Source organism: Phascolarctos cinereus, unplaced genomic scaffold, assembly GCF_003287225.1.
Source record: "Phascolarctos cinereus isolate Bilbo 61053 unplaced genomic scaffold, phaCin_HiC Scaffold_443;HRSCAF=1059, whole genome shotgun sequence".
NCBI lineage: Eukaryota > Metazoa > Chordata > Mammalia > Diprotodontia > Phascolarctidae > Phascolarctos > Phascolarctos cinereus.
In genome coordinates, this window is record NW_027555784.1 from 9,100 (window position 1) to 24,541 (window position 15,442).

The 15,442-nt window shown below is 42.4% G+C and overlaps 1 pseudogene; it reads right to left on the reverse strand.

The window, feature by feature from the left end:
- Positions 1-1,582: 1,582 nt before the first annotated feature.
- On the reverse strand, positions 1,583-4,488 carry LOC110204469 (fatty acid-binding protein, liver-like; annotated as a pseudogene).
- Positions 4,489-15,442: the final 10,954 nt, after the last annotated feature.

Sequence of the window (15,442 nt, forward strand, 5' to 3'; positions counted from 1 at the left end):
AGCAAAGTGGTGCAGTGTTTAGAATGCAGAACCTGGAGTCAGGAAGGACTGAGTTCAAATCTAGCTTCAGACACTGTATGACCCTGGTCAATTCACTTAACCTCTCAGTGTCTCAGTTTCTTCATCTGTGAAATGGGGATCGTAATAGCACCTACCTCCTGAGAGAGTTTTGCAAACCTCACAGTATAATATAAATATCAGTTGTTATTATTGTTGTTGTTGTTACTCTGAGGAAGCTGCCACATAGGATGGTGGGGAAGATAGAAGAGAGAAGGAGGTTACCCAAGCCAACCATATCATAGATTTCACAGATTATTCTTGTTTCTTTCTGATGTAAGAAAAAAATGCCTGTTAGAGCAATCCAAAAGGGATAGGAATAAGCATTTATATAGTGCCAGACACTTGCTAACTTTACAAACATGGTCTGATGTGATCCTTACAGCAATTCTGGGAGGCAGGTGCTATTATTATCAAACCCACTTTACAGATGAGGAAACTGAGGCAAAGTGACTCGCCCAGGGTCACACAGCTAAGAAGTATCTGAGACAAGATTTGTACTCAGGTTTTCCTAACTCCAGGCCAAGTACCCTAAGCATTACATCACAGCTGCTTGAAACAGAGACATGGTTGCTTTGGAAGGTAGCAGATTCTTTCTCACTGGAGGTCTTCATGCAAATTATGGATGATCATTCATCAGGTGTGATGTAGAGGGAATCTTCTTCTTCAGCTATGATTTGGACTAGATGGCCTCTGAAATTCCTTCCACCCCTGAAATTCTGTGATTCTGTAAGTCAGGTTACATCTCTGTGGTTCTCATGCAGCCAAAGGATTGTCAGAGCTGACTGCATGTTGTCCTTTTAAATCCTGGGACCCAGGCCCTCTTGCCTTGCCGAAGTTAAGGCTGTGCTCCTCAATTAGGCTTCCCCTCTCAGATGTGAGCTTCATAACCCAAATCTTCCTCATTGTTTACTAGAAAAATGGGTCCTTCAGCTGGTGTCTTCAAGGTCCTATTCTACATAGCTGGTCTAAAAAATACCCTTCTCATTTAAAACACATACACACACACCTACACACACACATACACACATTGTAACCAAGAGCTTTTGGACTCAAAATACTTTGATCTAAAGGTATGTTTCTTACCTAGGCATTTTAGGTACAGAATTAGGGAAATAGAAATAATGGTGCTTGTGGGGGTGTTGGTGAGGAATGGGGGACATGAGTCACAAGCCCCCTAAAATCACCCTACAAGGTAATAACTTATTCCATCAAGGCCAAAGTGAGCACCATTTCTTTCTAGGTGAATGATAATTTGCAAAAATCTTTCAAACTATTCACTTTTTCTGGCTCCCTCCATTCCTTGGAGAGGTGGGTAACTATGGGTGCAGAAGGGTGTATATACTAGCAAATGGAGTCACTTTGTTGTTTGGTTTTGCTTGCCTGCTTTTCTTTGTTGTAAGGTGAGGCTCATTGGGGGTGGGTGGGCAGGTGCAGTGAATTCAGAAATGGTTGTGATGTAAGAATAAAAGGCATTACTAAAACCTTGAATACACATATGCTTCTAAGTCATTCAAAAGACAGATTTTTTTAACAAGCCACATTTTATTGTACCAATTTCACACAGTAAAAATAAATGGAAAGCAGACATGTCTAAATTCTCTTACTGATTCTCTTGCAGACAACATCACCCAAGGTAAAGGTCTGAAAGCCAAGAAGAAATCCAGTGTTAATCTTTCCTGGAATGTCTTGCAGTATATCAGCATGTGATACCCATCAATGACTCTTGTATGTTAGATATACTAGAGATAGGTTTGGCAATCTTTCTGGGTTTTTGTATGGATTCTCCAGCTTCCTGAGGGAACCCTGGGGAAGGCTGTCTTTGGGGTCTTCGAGGGCCCCATTAAAAAATATAAATATTCCCAGCAAGGTTCACAGTGTAAGGATGACAGAGATGCCAGCTGGAGAAGGGTTTAATGCCCGAAGGGGGATTAGCAGGAATGGGGTAGAGGATTAGGTGACTGGGGGTGGAGGGAAGGATCATGGATGAAAGGAGCCTTAGGGGTCACCCACCCAACTCCCTGGGAGTCTGCCATAAATGCTACATGTTGCTTTACTCAGGGTGTTGGGCAATAACTCCTCCCCTCTCCCTCCTCCATCCCTGCTGTCCTCCATGTTTTTCCCTCCTCCCTCTTTTCTCCCTCTTCTCTACTATCCTCCCTCCCCTCACCTGTGTTTTCCTCATCATCTCTTCCCTCCCTCTACTGTCCTCCACCACCTGTCTTTTCCTCATCTTCTCTTCCCTACCTCCTCTCTACTGTCCTCCATCCCCTCACCTGTCTTACCTCACCCCTCTTGCCTCCTTTTTGAGAGCAGCACTGCCTCCCTTATTCTATTGCAGCCCCAGTACTTGACACCTAGTACGTGTTCTCCAAATGCTTTTTGGATCCATCCCCCACCAACCAAGCAGGAAGAGAAACACCTGATCACTCACGTTGGTGAGTGTATCTCCATTCAGTTCAGTGACAGACTTCATTCCTTTGAAACTTGTCACCAGCTTGTTGCCTCCTTCTAGATTCACTACAGTCTGTAGGGAGACAGAAGAGTTAGCTCTGGCAAGCCCTAGGGACTGGGGATGAGGCAGGGATCTGTATTATTAACATTTGAGTTTAATTTGAATTGTTAACACTTTCTCCATCACTTTAAGTAGGCAATCAATAAAACAAGAAATCAATCCTTGCTTTGTAGGGTTTGCTATTTTCTGAGGGTAAATTCTTAAAATTTAACAATGGGCTGGCGATCTCCTGCCGGTTTGAGCTGGCTCCAGCACACCCCTGGAGTAAGTGCCCAAGCCAAATTCCCTGCAGAACTTCTTGTTTCTATACTTCACTGGCTGGATTGTTTTCTAGTTCTCTTAGCCTTTTCCTTACTTTTCCTCCCTCCCCTTTTCTCTTCTCTTCCTTTTGCTGTCTGTGAGTCAGTCAATAAATATTTATTAACCGTCTAAGATGTATCACATTGTACTAAGTACTGAAGACAGTCCCTGCCTCAAGGAGCTTACAATCTAACCGGGGAAACAATAAGCAAACAGGTACAAACAAGTCATAGACTGGATAAGTGAGAAATAATTAACAGAGGGAAGGCCCTAGAGCTAAGCGGTTGGGGAAAGTTGTCTGTTTTTTCAGCCAAAGACAAGGTTGATTGAAGATTCGCCATATTACAGTTTTAAGGAATCTGAGCATCTGTGGGTTATTGGCTAGATTGTGAAAATCTGCGCTGTTGGGGAAGGTTTCTTGTAGAAGAGGGGGGAGATTACAGTTGGGACTTTAAGGAAGCCAGCAGAGTCAGCAGTCTGAGCGGAGGAGTGAGAGCATTCCAGACATGGGGATAGACAGGGAGAATGCTGGAGCTGAGAGATGGAGGGTCTCGTTTCATGAACAGCTGGGAAGCCAGGGTCACTGGATGGCAGAGTATGTATCAGGGAGTAAGGTGTGAGAAGACTGAAAATGTAGGGGGGGCTGGGTTTAAGGAGACAAGTCAGCTACTGAACACAGCCAGCATGGGCTGGAGGCACTGCTTCCTGGCTGGTCCTCTATACCATATTCCACCAGACTGCTTTTCATCTAATCTACCTATCTTGCAACACGTTGGCTAACAGAGATATTTTTGTGTCTTATCTCCCTAGCAGGCTGCAAGCTTACTCCAGGGGGTTATGGACCAAGTTTTAGCTAATCTTTGCATCTCCTCCAGGGCTTAGCCCAGAGGCTAATACGCGGCACCTTAATGAATACCATGTCCCTAAATTTAATTAAGTTAATTCTTACCTTGACCTTTTCCCCAGTTGGAGTGGCTCAGCTCACACTCCTCCCCCACAGTGAACTCCATCACCTGGATTTGGTTATCATTGTTAAAGGTGATCTTGAAGTGATTTCCATTTTGTACAATTTCGAACATTCCCCTGCGATCCTTTCTCTGCTGTATGACGTCATCAGGTAGACCTGGTTCATACAATAGAGATTCAGACCTAGAAGGCATCTAAGAGCCAAATGATCTCATTTGGGTCTCGTGACAGCCCTGGGAGTAGGGACTATTATTATCCCCATTTTCCAGATGAGGAAGCCAATGTTGAGAGCAGTGAGATGATGCAACCCATATTATGGAATGAATTAAGAGCAGAGCCAGGTTCACATTCAGATCTGACTCCTCATTCTGTTGTTCTTCACCCTGAGACCCAACCCAGGCTCCTGAATGCCTGCCAGAGCCTCACTAGTTGGATTATTTCACTTGCTGCAGATTCTCTGTAAGTATTTTAAGTTCATTCGTTCTGGCACCACAAGTATAATGCCCCTGTCCCTTTGATGCCAACATTTGATGCCCAAAGGCTGTTCTCCTAAGCACTTACCAGCAGCCTTCAAGAAGGCTTCAAAATTCTCTTGGGACTGGAGCTGGTACTTTCCTGAGAAGTTCATGGTGAAGGGATGTTCTCTCAAAACACTGTCTGGGAGAGAAGGTGCCTGGCCTGGCCCTGAGAGTCTGGTTTTATAGGGGGCTCGTTCCCTTCAAATGTTGGTCAGAGGTTATCGTTTGGAACTTTTATGATTCTGCTCAATCATTAATTCCTTGGAGCAATGTTCAGCAAAAAAGAATAAGGAAGGCATGGGGGAGTTAACTGGAGTGCCTGGCCACTTGGTACAGGAGTAGGGGGTGATCTATCCAATTGTCCAGAGTGTCTGGGGCTGGGAGGGGAGGACAGTGCCCACTGGCATAAGGAAGGGGAAATAATGAGGTCTTTTCACTTTGTGGCAACAAGAAGAAATATCAATGTGGCACTTTTTTGTTTTTATTACATCGTGCTTTCTTATGCATTAGCTCATTTGATTCTTACAAGTATCCTGTAGGGTAGCTGATGAAATCATAGTTGCTTCAGTTTTAGAGATGAGGAAACCAAAGTTTGTCAAGGTCACACAGCGTGTAAAACACTGAGCTGGTGGATATCAAGGATTTCTCAGGCTCAACTTGTCATTTCTCACCTGCAGGACTTTGTATAAAACAGGGTACTGAATTTGAAGCCAGAGCTCACTATGAGAAGCTTATGTTTTACTGTGTGTGTGTGTAAGCACATGTGCTCTGATGTGTATGTGTGTGTATGTGTATAGGAGGGCAGAGTATTCATTTTTATCTCTGTCTCCTCAGTATGTATCACACAGCAGGCATTTAATAAATATTTGCTGATTGGAATTCAACCTGAGTTATTCTCTTATAGTTTAGGATTTTCACTTTCACTTTCTCAGAGTTTACATTGACCCCTAAACTGAACTTTTTTTCATTCGGTCATTTTCAGTTGTGTGCAATTCTTTGTGACTCCAATTCAAGGTTTTCTTGGCAAAGTTACTGGAATGGTTTGTCTTTTCCTTCTCCAGCTCATGGTACAGATGAGGAAACTGAGGCAAACAGGGTTAAGTGACTTGCTCAGGGTCACACAGCTAGGAAGCTTCTGAGGTCTTATTTGAGGCCCAGTGCGCTATACACTATGGTGCCACCTAGCTGCCAAACCACTACACTAGGGCATTTTTCAAACACTAATTCTGTAGTCCCAACACTGTACTGTCCTTCACTACATTGCACACTCCCCTATGTCCTACTCACACAAAATTTCATTTTATTTCAGAGCTATAACTGCCAAGCCAGTGACATGTGAGAATCTATAAATGGGACTTTGCCTTTTTAAGACCAATGAAAGAATCGTAAAGGAAAATGACAGAGCAGTGTGACTGTAAACTGTGTTTATCAATTAAACACCAAGCACGTGATGTTCCTTTAGCTGCTAGAAAACACCTTTTATTTTTTTAGTTAAAATTAATTTTTGTTTGTTTATTGAGTTTGGGTCTCCCTATATCTCTCAGGCCAGAAGCATAGCAACCACTCATTCAGGACCCCAGTCCCAATCAGTTAATCTGCTTTGTGTCTCTGACCTTGGCCAATTTACTGCTGGTTAGGCAACTTGGGAGCTGGGGTGTTGATGGCAGACTTAGCAGCTCAGAACTCCTGAACACAAGCCATTCACCAGCCTCCACCTCCTCCTCCCATGCCTGGTGAGGGCCTATAAGCATTTACCACTGCCCACAGAAAAAAGAGGAGGGAGCAATGTTGCCAATCTGGACCAGGACCAGGGACAGTGGTGAAAGGGCCACAACCTCACTGGCTTATAGACGCTGGGCAGAACAGAAAGAGTAAGATAGAGAGGAGTCAGAGGTAGAAAACCCAGGTACCACCATGACAGTCAGTCCCCTGTTTCCTGAGGTGTGTTTCATCACCGATGAAAGGTTCCTCTTTATTCTTAAAGCTGCCCTTGCTTGTCTTATGGCAGGCCCGGAGCATTCACACAAAACAGGACAGAGAGATGGACTAGAGGGATGCAGGAATAAATGTAATTTGTCATTTGAGGGCTAAGTCAAGAGTGAGATGCTACATACAGGCTACAAGCTCTGGACCATGTCATGGTCTTGTGTTAGTCCTCACATTTCTTTGTTTCTCTTGGCCTTCTGACCCTGCATCCAGACCCTCCCAATGAAGACTTTCCTCTCTCTATTTGGCTTCCACAATGTTCTTATCCTGGTTCTTCTGTCTTTCTGATCCCTCCTTCTCAGGCTGCTTTCCTGACTCATCAATCATCTTCCAATCCCTAAGTGCTGGTTTCCCCCAAGGTCCTTTTCTTCTCGCCTTGTTTCTCTCCACTCTATCTCAGTGATCCCAATCAATTATGTGTCTCATACTCTTCTCTTTACTGTCGATATTCAAGTCTATACTTGTAACAATACTAAATTCTCTCCTGAATTCTTATCTGACATCTCCAACTGCCCTTTGGATATTTCTTTCTCAGTGACTTCTGGCACATGAATCACATATTTAGGGCTTGAAGAGACCTTAGGGAGCATTATATCCACTCTTTCCTTTAATGCATGAGGAAATTGAGGTCCAGAGAGATTAAGTATACAGCTAGGTGACACAATGGATGGATTGCTGGACTTGGAGTCAGGAAGACCTGAGTTCAAATACTGCCCCTGACATTAACTAGCTGTGTAATCCTAGACTTAATTTCTCTGAGCCTCAGATTCCTGATCTGCAAAATGGGGACAATAATCATAGTACCTACCTCACAGAGTTATTAGAGGGCCAAATGAGATGACATAAAGTGCTTTGCAAACATTAAAATGCTATCTAAATGCTAGCTACTTTCTTTAGTATGAAGTGACTTGCCCAGATTCATCAAGCTAGTAAATATCTGATGTGGGAGTTGAGCTCAAATCCATATCGATGTTCTGTACCCTGCAGTCCACTGCAGCAGGCTGCATCCAATTCAGTGCCTCCAAAACAGAATTCCTCTTCTCCACCTAAATTTGCCCTTCCTCCAAACTTCCCTTCTTCTTCTGAGAACAATCAGCCAACCTGATTCAGAATCTCAGAGTCTTCTTCCCTCCATCCCTTCCAGTCCCCATATCCAATTCATCCCCAAGTCCTGTCGATTTCAACTCCACAGCATCTCTCGAATCACTCCCCTTTTTTAACACCCATCTCTCAGGTCCGTATCACTTCTCAGAGTAGCCTCCTAAGTGGTCTCTCTTCTTCCAAGAAGGCTCTCTCTTCTTGAATCTATTCCTTACCTAGCTGCCAAAATAATCTTTCTGTGACCAAGGCACGACCACGTCACTTCTGAACTCAAAACTCTTCAGTGGCTCCCCGTGGTCTGCAGGATAAAATGCAAACACACTCTTCAATCAGGCATTTCAGGTTCACACTAGAAATGAGAGAACCATTCTGACTAGCATGAAGTTGGTGTTTAATATAAGTACAGAGATACTAAGAAAGGAAAAGAGCATCTATGAAACACCTACTATGTGCAAAGCACGGTGCTAAGTGCTTGACAAATATGATCTCATTTGATCTTCAGACCAGCTCTGGAATGTTGGTATTATTATTGTTCACATTCTACAGATGAGGCAGACAGAAGTTCAGTGATTTGCCCAGAGTCACACAGCTAGGGAATGTCTGAGGTCAAATTTGAATTCAGGTCTCCTAACTCCAGACCCAGTGCTGTGTCCACTGAGCCATCTAGCCCAGGTGAACAATATCTTCTGGTGCTGAAAGAAGTGGTGAATAGGATTGCCAGGTCACCGTCAGTGATATCTGAAAGATCATGGAAGATGGCAATGGCCTACAAGGTGGGAAAGGGGACAATGCAGTCCACATTTTCAAGAAAGTGATGACATCAGAGTCTTCCAATTAGAGGTCGGTGAGCTTGGCTTCCATTCCTGGGAAAATTCTAGAGAGGATGATAAAAGATTAGCCAACATGTGGAGAAGGAAGTGGTAATTACAAAGAGCCAGCTTGGTATCATCCAGAACACCACTGGCCCCATTGAGTTCATTGTCTCTTTTGACAGGATTACTCATTCTTTGGGAGGAAATGCTGTGGACAAAATTTTCCTAAGTTTTAGCAAAACTTGTAGTAAAGAATCTCATACTATTCTCATGGAGAAGGTGGAGAGATGTGGAACAGCAATTACTTAGATCCAGAAATCACTGGATGACTGGACCCAAAGATTAGCTGTTAGTGGTTCAATACCAACATGGTACCAGGCAGACTTCCAGGGGAGGGAGGACATAAGCATTTGTTATTGTTCAATCACAGCCAACTCTTCATGACCCCATGGGCCATAGCACACCAATACTGTCCATGGGAATTTCTTGGCAAAGATACTAGAATGGTTTGCCATTTCCTTCTTCCATGGATTAAGGCAAACAGGAATTAAGTGACTAGGTCAAATAGTGTAAGTGTCTGAGGTAGAATTTGAACTCAGGTCTTCTTGATTCCGGGCCCAGTACTTTGTCCATTCAACCATCCGACTGACCCATAAGGACTCATATAGCACCTACTATGTGCCAGGCACTGTGCTAAGTACTCTACAAATGTTATGCCATTCAACCTATACAACAGCACTGAGAGGGAAGTGCTATTATTATTTCCATTTTGCAGTTGAGTAAACTGAGGCAAACAGGGATGAAGTGACTTGACACAGATAGTAAGTGTCTGAGTCTGGATTCAAATGCAAGTCCTCCTGACCCCAGATTCAGGGCCCTACCAACTGTGCTCCCTAGCTGGCCTTAGTAGAATCCCTCAGGGTTCCAGGCTTGTCCTGGGCTGATTTTAATCAGTGATCTGCATAAATGCACAGAGGAGATGTCATCAAATTTGCAGATGACACAAAATGGGGCTGGGGCTTGGAGGATGGGGGCAGATAACTAACATATTGGATGATAGAATCAGAATCTAAAAAGATCTTGACAGGCTAGACCATTGGGCTGAATCCAATGACACAAAATCTAACAGAAATCAATGTAAAGCCCTATACTTGGGTACAGAAAATCAATTTCCTAAGTATAAAAGGGGAAGGCTAGTTAGACAGCTGTTGCTGTGGAAAAAGTAATGGAGGCTTTAATGGACACAAGCTTAACATAAATCAGTTGCATGATGAAACTGTCAAAAGCGCTAATGCCTTACTGTAGACATTATAAAATATTTAGGAGTCTACCTCCCGAAACAAACCCAGGAACTCTATGAACACAATTACAAAACACTTTTCACACAAATAAAATCACATCTAAATAATTGGAAAAACATCAGTTGCTCATGGGTAGGCCAAGCTAAAATAATAAAAATGACAATGCTACCTAAGCTAATTTACTTATTCAGTGCCATACCAATCAAGCCACCAAAAAATTATTCTATAGAGTTAGAAAAAATAATAGCAAGATTCATTTGGAAAAAGAAAAGTCCCAGAATATCAAAGGAACTAATGAAAAGAAATGCAGGGGAAGGTGGCCTAGCAATTCCAGATCTTAAATTGTATTATAAGGCAGCAATCATCAAACCTGCTTGGTACTGGCTAAAAATAGGGAGGTGGATCAGTAGAATAGGTTAAATATGCAAGACGCAGTAGTCAATGACTATAGTAATCTATTATTTGATAAACCCAAAGACCCCAGTTTCTGGGATAAGAACCCACTCTTTGAAAAAAAACTGCTGGGAAAACTGGAAAAGAGTATGGCAGAAACTAGGCATAGACCCAAATCTCACACCATATACCAAAATAAAGTCAAAATGGGTTCATGACTTAGATATAAAGCTGATACCATTAGTAAACTGGGAGAACAAGGAATAGTTTACCTATCAGATCTATAGAGAACAGAAGAGTTCGTGGCCAAACAGGAGATAGAGAACATTAGCAAAAGCAAAATGGATAATTTTGACTACATTAAATTGAAAAGTTTTTGCACAAACAAAGCCAATGCAACTAAGATTAGAAGGAAGGTAGAAAATTGGGAAAGAATTTTTACAACCAGTCTTTCTGATAAAGGCCTCATTTCTAAAATATATAGAGAATTAAGACAAATTTATAAGAATACAAGCCATTCCCCCAATTGATAAATGGTCAAAGGATATGAACAGGCAGTTCTCAGATGAAGAAATTAAAGCCATCTATAGTCATATGTAAAAATGCTCTAAATCATTATTGATTAGAGAAATGCAAATCAAAACAACTCTGAGGTACCACATCACACCTATCAGATTCGCCAACATGACAAAACAGGAAAATGATAAATGTTGGAGAGGACGTGGGAAAATTGGAATGCTAATACATTGTTGGTGGAGTTGTGAAATGATCTCACCATTTTGGAGAACAATTTGGAACTATGCCCAAAGGGCTACAAAAATGTGCATACCCTTTGATCCAGCAATAGCACTTCTAGGGCTATATCCCAAAGAGATCAAACAAATGGGAAAAGGACCCACATGTACAAAAATATTCATAGCAGCTCTTTTTGTGGTGGCAAAGAATTGGAAATTGAGAGGATGCCCATCAATTGGGGAATGGCTGAGCAACTTGTGGTATATGAATGTAATGGAATACTATTGTTCTATAAGAAATGATGAACAGGCCGACTTCAGAAAAACCTGGGAAGGCTTATATGGTCTGATGCTGAGTGAAGTGAGCAGAACCAAGAGGACTTTGTATACAATAGCAGCCATGTTATGCAATGACTAAGAATGTTAAACTGAACCGTTCTCAGCATTACGAGGATCGAACACGTCTCCAGAGGCCTCGGGATGGAAAATGCTGTCCACATCCAAAGAAAGAACTATGGAAGTCTAATCGCTCTCACTTATTTTTACCTTCAGTTGAGTTTTGTTTCATCTTTCTGATAGTTTCTCCTATTGGTTTTAATTTTTACTTACAACTTCACTAATGTGAAAATATGTTTAATGAGTATGTAAATGTAAAGCCTATGTCAGATTGTGCTCCGTCTTGGGGGGGGGGGAAAGGGAGAAAAAATTTTCAACTCAAAAGCATATGGAAAAAAAAAATTTTAAAAAGCGCTAATGCAATCTTTGGGCTCCATGGAGTGGGCGCTGGCTTCCAGGAACAGTGAGCACCTTGCCTTCATCAGGCTTCATCTGGAGGAACATGTTCTGGTCTGGGTGCCACAATTTAAGAATGACATTGAGAAGTTGGGGGAGCGTCCAAAGGCACCAAACAGAACGATGAGCTCCTGTTTAATAAGAATGAGTGGGTGTTTAACTGGAAGAGAAAAGATTCAGGGAGGGCATGATGATTGTGTTTTTATGTAAAGGACAAATTCGATTTGTTCTCCTTGGTCTGGGTGGGCAGAACTAGGAATCATAGGTAGAAGTTAGAAGAGGATGAATTCAATCCGATGTCAGGGAAAACTTCCTAGCAATTAAGGCTGAGCCCCAGGAGAGGTAGTAAGTTCCCCATCACGAAAGCTCTTCAAGTAAAGGCTGGTTTGATACCACTTATGGTATATGGTACATAGCAGGGATTGTGTTGGTCATGATGGGTGCCAGGCCCCATCTGAGTCTCAAATTCAGGACCTCTGGTCTGTCTGAAATCTTCTTTTCCAGCCTTATTTTATTCTCCTTTAGGGAGAGAAGTGGTGGAGAGTAAGCCAGACTCAGAGCTAGGGAAACCTGAGTTTCGATTCCCCCTTCTCACACAGCAAGGTGAATCAATGGATGGAGTGCTGGGCCTGGAGTCAGGAAGACCTAAGTTCAAAAGTAGCCTCAGACACTTACTAGCTGTGTGACCTTGGGCAAGTCACTTCACCTTAGTTTGCCTAGGAGGCAGTGCCAGGTGTGGAGTTAGGGAGAGCTGAGTTCAAACCCTGCCTCAGAAACTTCCTCACTGAGTGACCCTAGTCAAATTGATGAACCTCTTTCAACCTCAGTCGGGTATTTTTTGGAATCAGAATTATCTATGAGAGAAGGAGTATGGTACAGGGGCTAGAGCTAGCCTCCAAGCCAGGAAGACCTGGGTTCACATCCCACCTCTGACACACACTAATTGCTATGTGACCCTGGAAGCGTTATTTTATTTCTCAGCTGTCCCGATAACTCTATCTCAGAGCAGGTGGCTACCTACATTTCTAGAGGAAGTTTCCTTTTATGCGAGTTCCCTAGATCAATGAAATCAGTCAGTCAAGTATGTGTTATATTATACCAGTCACCGTGCTAAGAATGGGGGATAAAAAGAAAATGCCCAAAAGGAGTTCACCTTCTAATGAGTTCAGTCCCTGTTCCCTAGTTATCTGGGTATTAGCCATTATCCCCTGATAGATAATAAACTAGGGGAAAGGCAGAAGCTGGTCTTGGTCAAAAAGTAACCCTAAGATTTTCCTTCCTCTTGGGGACAAGGCCATTCATTATACAAAGAGAGCCTGATAGAGTGCTTTCTACACACGTCATAGGAGGTGCTTATGAAAGATCTGTTGAACTGAATTGACCTGATTTCAGCCCCAGTATTTATTGCTGTGTGAGAATGAGTTTTCCTCTTCTGATTTCCTTTGAAATGGTTTGCTACTCTGGAGAAACAGGATTTAAACCTTAAAGTCAACTCTGATCTTTCAGGCAGATCAATATGGTATGGAGAGGTTTTGAATTTGGTTTCTCTCCACTAACCTTTCACTTGAGACCGCAGAACCTAGGACCTATTCATAAAAATGTCTGCATGTGGTTGTAAGTAGAAGCCAGCCAAGGGTAATGATTACACCCTCCCACTAATTGAGCAAACACTGGAAGAGATAGATGTAATCTCCTTTGCAAAGTTGAAGTGACTTTCAAATTTAAAAAATAATCCTTCTCCCCAGTGGCTCAATTTCAGATGTGGATTGCCTTTTCTGCTTTCCTTTTTCATCCCCAATCCAATCCTGACTCTCATAGTGAATATCAAGGCCAGCCTTTATGCCAACATCAACCCCAGCCCTAGTATCATCACTCACATCTTGCCTCTGATTTTCAACCCAAACTTCAATGCCAGCCACAATCCAAAGCTCCACGCCAATCCCAACTCTCAAATCTACCCCCATCTTAGTCCTCTGAATGACCCAACTTAAAGTTGCAAAAGCTCTCTGAGGCCACTTTGTCTAACCCATACTTGGACAAGAATTTGCTTTACAAATAACTTAACAAGTTGCTGTTGTGAAGTCATTTTCAGTCATGTCTGACTCTCTGTGACCCCATTTGGGATTTTCTTGAGAAAGATACTCGAGTGGTTTCTCATGTCCTTCTCCGGCTCATTTTATAGATGAGGAAACTGAGACAAACAGGGTTGAGTGACTTGCCCAGGGTCACATAACTAGCGCCTGAGGCCAGATTTGAACTGAGGTGTTCCAGATTGCAAGCGTAGCACTCTGTCTCCTGTACCATCTAGCTGCCCTCTACATATTACATAATAATATTAGGATCATGCTTTAGTTTTCAGGCTGAAGTTTTACCTGAATGAGAAACCCTTATCAATCTTGCTTTAACTATCAATTTCAATGCAACATCCTGCACTGAATTTTTAAAATATCCTTCTTGAAGATCTATTTTCTTTCTTACTTTCTTTTTCTTTCTTCCCTTCTTCCTTCCTTCCTTGTCCCTAATTTTCCCACTCCAAAAGTCTATTGGTGCTTGACCAGGTAATTTCCCCAACCCTCTTTACTGTCTTAAATGAAATGTCTCTTTAACTTGGCACCTAACTTTGGAGCTCTGAAAGAAGAGTCTGTACCCATTTTCCATGACCACTCTCATTTTGAGGTGAATAGACTTTGCTGCTTTCTGTGTTCAGCCAAGGCAAACAAAAAGGTAGACTTCCTCATAGGAAGATTCCTGAGAAAATGACAATGGTCCCAACCTGATTACGGGAAGAGGGATGGGCAAACTGCTCTCAGAACCTCAGGGCTGAGAAAGTTAGTGACTGTAGAAATTCTAGATTTGGAATCTGAGGGCTCTACTTTGGGGCATTGAAAGTTTGCAGGTCCCCATCCTGAGTCATCCCTGAGAGTCTGGAATTATATAACACTCCATACCCCAAGGAAGCAGCAACAGAACCAGCCCGGATCTTCTGTTTAGAATTTTGCAGAGCCTGGGCCTGACTTAGAGTCTGAAATCAGAAAATAGTCTGGAAAAATAAGTAAACAACAAAAAAAGGAACCCCACCCAAAACCGCTGTTATGATGACAAGGGTACTTAAGGCACAAACCTAGAAGAAGAGAATGACTCAAACATTTACCAGCAAAGCCCCAAAGAAAAGTACTGCTTAGGTACAAATTCAACTAGAATACCCCGAAGAGAGGAAGCAGAGTTATTGTTGCTGCTATTGTTGTTCTTAAGAGTTGAAATGTTTTTATACATGAAATGAGAACACTAGAAAAAAATGGAAAAGAAATGGCAATTAGGGAAGAAAGAACTGGAATGGAAACCAACAGTCTGGCATAAGAGGTACAAAACTCTGTCTATGCAACAAACCTGAGGCACTGAGGCGCCCAAGCAAAGTGGTGCAGTGTTTAGAATGCAGAACCTGGAGTCAGGAAGGACTGAGTTCAAATCTAGCTTCAGACACTGTATGACCCTGGTCAATTCACTTAACCTCTCAGTGTCTCAGTTTCTTCATCTGTGAAATGGGGATCGTAATAGCACCTACCTCCTGAGAGAGTTTTGCAAACCTCACAGTATAATATAAATATCAGTTGTTATTATTGTTGTTGTTGTTACTCTGAGGAAGCTGCCACATAGGATGGTGGGGAAGATAGAAGAGAGAAGGAGGTTACCCAAGCCAACCATATCATAGCTTCCAAATTTCACAGATTATTCTTGTTTCTTTCTGATGTAAGAAAAAAATGCCTGTTAGAGCAATCCAAAAGGGATAGGAATAAGCATTTATATAGTGCCAGACACTTGCTAACTTTACAAACATGGTCTGATGTGATCCTTACAGCAATTCTGGGAGGCAGGTGCTATTATTATTATCAAACCACTTTACAGATGAGGAAATTCTGGGAGGCAGGTGCTATTATTATTATCAAACCCACTTTACAGATGAGGAAAC